General features: G+C 40.2%; 1 pseudogene; it reads left to right on the forward strand.

Moving 5' to 3' along the window:
- LOC102256339 overlaps window positions 1-120 on the forward strand; it is a 1,502-nt pseudogene extending 1,382 nt beyond the window's left edge.
- The last annotated feature ends 3,604 nt before the right edge of the window (window positions 121-3,724 follow it).

Consider the following 3,724-nt stretch of genomic DNA (forward strand, 5'->3'; position numbering starts at 1 on the left):
TTCGCTGTTCGTGACATGAGACAGACAGTTGCTGTGGGTGTCATCAAAGCAGTGGACAAGAAGGCAGCTGGAGCTGGCAAAGCCACCAAGTCTGCCCAGAAAGCTCAGAAGGCTAAATGAATATTATTTCCAACACCTGCCACCCCAGTCTTAATCAGTGGTGGAAGAACGGTCTCAGAATTGTCTCAATTGGCCATTTAAGTTTAATAGTAAAAGACTGGTTAATGATTACATGCATCGTAAAACCTTCAGAAGGAAAGGAGAATGTTTTGTGGACCATTTGGTTCTTTTGTGTGTGTGGCAGTTTTTAAGTTATTAATTTTTAAAATCAGTACTTTTTAATGGGAACAACATGACCAAAAATCTGTCACAGAATTTTGAGACCCATTAAAATAACAAAGTTTAATGAGAAAAAACCCCACAAAAAACCCACACAAAACAAACAAACAAACAAGAATATTGTGACCTAGCATAGAGGAACCAACTTTTCAAAGAAGCAGAATAGATTTAAGGACAGAGGAAAGAAAACCAGACTGAGAGAACAAAGTTCCAAATGAACATGACCTGCTTAAAGGACAGCGAAACCAGTTTGCTTTGGGGGCAAGCCAGTTGAAAGATCATAGACTCTCTCCAGAGTTCAGTGGGAGATTGAGCAAGCAATTGACGAGTTATTAAGAAGAATTTTGAGAGTATGACCTTTTCCCTCATGAGCCATTTCCTTCCAACTAACTAGTCCTCCAGCTGCAAAAGTTCAGACCAGGATCTTAAAGCTGAACCAGGGGACTGGACACTCCAATGAAATAATGACGGCACAAAGAGCTAGACAGGACAGGTAGTTCACTTCCCTGTCTAAATGAACAATGCTTTTAGCAAAACTGTCCCTGAAAAAGGCAATAGTCCATGCTAATGTTATTTGTTTGTTTTGATGTTAGTTTCTTGTCTCTATGACACTATCTCTGACAAGATTTCATTAGAGTTCAAATCTTAAGAACTCCTAACAGAAGGTCAGATCTCTAGTAAAAGCATTCTTTAAAAAAATTTATTGGGGTGACCTTGGTTAATAGGGTCACATAGGTATCAAGTATACATTTGTATGATACAAGATATGTATATTGCACTATGTGCCCACCACCAAAGCCAAGCCATCTTCTGTCACCATATTTTAAGCCCCTTCCAACCCCTCACCCCATCTCCACCCCCTTTCCTCTGCTGTCTGTGTTCATGAGTTTCAGTTTTATATTCCAAATATGAGTGAAATCATATGGTTCTCAGGTTTTTCTGACTTATTTCACTTAGTTTAAGATTCTCAAGGTCCATCCATGTTGTCACAAATGGCAGTATTTCTTCTTTTCTTGCGGCTGAGTTGTATTCCACTGTGTGTATGTATCACATCTTCTTTTGAGCTTACAGCAGATAAAAGAATGGCCACTACAGATAAATTCTGGTAGTTAAGAGTGCTTCTTGGTGGTGGCATGTATGTATCACATCTTTTTCCAAGTCTGAGCTTACAGCAGATAAAAGAATGGCCACTACAAATAAATTCTGGTAGTTAAGAGTGCTTCTTGGTGGTGGTCCTTCTTTTATCCCCCCTCCCCTCCCAGGAGGCCTAGAATCTGTCTGAAGGGTTCTGGACCTTGTGAATAGTCAGAGCTAGACATAAACTTGCTGAGGTTTCTCCTGAAGGGTTCTGAACCTTGTGACTAGTCAGTCAGAGCTAGACATAATCTTGCTGAGGCTTCTCTCCCCCTCCCCTCCCCCCAGGAGACTGTTTTTGCATTTTCAGGGATAGTAGAGCTTTGAGAGTAGGAGAAGGGTAACCCATCCATTATCTATACTGTTTTTCTACCTCGATCTGCTTAAAATGCCTATCATTCCTAATATCTGGAATCGGGCAAGACCCAGGTCTAGAAGTTTTGGGGAGGAAGAGGTGAAGGATCTAAGATGATCCTGTCCTCTTTCAACAATACCAAGCAGTCTTTTTTCCTTGAAAGGTAAAGGTATAAATATGAGGGTGAAAAATAGGACCCTGACTCTATAGGACCTGAGAGAAATGGAGTCAAAGCATGGCAACAACCAACGGGAAAGAGGCGGGCGCTGCACAAGCAGAGCATCTGAAAACCAAGTGCCTTTGGCAATCACACATGCCAGACTTCAGGATGGCTGCAATGGAAGGGGCTGGGTGCAGTAACATTTCCCCCCATGGATATACTAGTTTTTCAAATTCTGAAAAAAAAACATTGTTTAATCTTTAAGAAGGCGGTCTTTTGGAAAGATGAGATGGTGAGAATAAGTCCAATTTGATTTATTCTCTAAACCAGTGGTTCTCAACCTTCCTAATGCCTCGACCCTTTAATACAGTTCCTCATGTTGTGGTGACCCCCAACCATAAAATTATTTTCGTTGCTACTTCATAACTGTAATTTTGCTACTGTTATGAATCGTAATGTAAATATCTGATATGCAGGATGTATTTTCATTGTTACAAATTGAACATAATTAAAGCATAGTGATTAATCACAAAAACAATATGTAATTATATATGTGTTTTCCGATGGTCTTAGGCGACCCCTGTGAAAGGGTCGTTCGACCCCCAAAGGGGTCTCGACCCACAGGTTGAGAACCGCTGCTCTAAACCATCTATTTTAGCCAGTTTCCAGCTTCATGTGACCATGTGTTGGGAACATAAGGTGATGGGTCATAATTTTATGGGATTGCAGCTCCCACCATGGCCCTCACTAACCACTTACCCTCTGGAACTCCTGCCGCCTCCCTCTTCGTATACCCAGGCTCCTGGAGGGCTATTGTTCACTAGATACACCAGCCCATTAGAGTTAGGATTGTTTAAAAGATACATATTTTTTCCATGTTTTTCCTTTTAACTTACCCATGTGATTACATGTGTTCTTATAGACAGCATATATAGTTGGGTCATATGTTTTTAACCACTTTGGTAATCTCTTTTAATTTGTGCATTTACATTATTTATATTTAACATAATATAGATTTTTTAATTTAGTACTGCCATTTTGTTTATTTTCTGTTTGTTTCCTCATTTATAAATTATTATTGTTTCCCCTTTTCTATTTCCTTTTGGGTGTTCAAATATTCTCTTTTAGTATTCAATATTACCTATTGTGCTTTTTACTACATCTCTTTAAATAGACCCTTTATTGGCTAAGCTAGGGACTATTATATACATAATAAATATTGTTTTAAGTGCGTGCCACCCAGTAGCCAGTGTGGGATCTGGACAGTGGTCTATCTCTTTGCATAGTTCATAACTGAACAACTGTTGGTGTGCTATTTAGTATCAGATCCATGTATGTGCAGCTTGAAGTGAGCCCAGGAGTTCATAAAGAAATGTACAGGATTCACGTACCAAAACTCCTTCCTGCCCATGATCTACCTGTTGCCTTTTGGTTTTCTGTGACTCCCCTTCAGTCTTTCAGACAGAAATCCCAGGTTTTACCCATTTAGCCCTGCTCTGCTGTACACTTTCCACAGGTTTATCCATTTTTCAACTGAGAGGTAGGAGGACAGAGAATAGAAAAGCCATGGGAGTTCACCTCAGTCTCTTGAAACCACAGGTCCTCTGATTAGAGAGAAACATTCCCTTCCTCAGAATTTAGACCTGCAAGTCTATGCTGCTGCCGTTGTCCTTGGAGCTGAGGTGTGAGAACAACAACAAAGTGAGTGATTTTTCTCCATTCTCTTGGAGCCCTTG

This window comes from Myotis brandtii, unplaced genomic scaffold (genome assembly GCF_000412655.1).
Source record: "Myotis brandtii unplaced genomic scaffold, ASM41265v1 scaffold1186, whole genome shotgun sequence".
Taxonomy (NCBI): domain Eukaryota; kingdom Metazoa; phylum Chordata; class Mammalia; order Chiroptera; family Vespertilionidae; genus Myotis; species Myotis brandtii.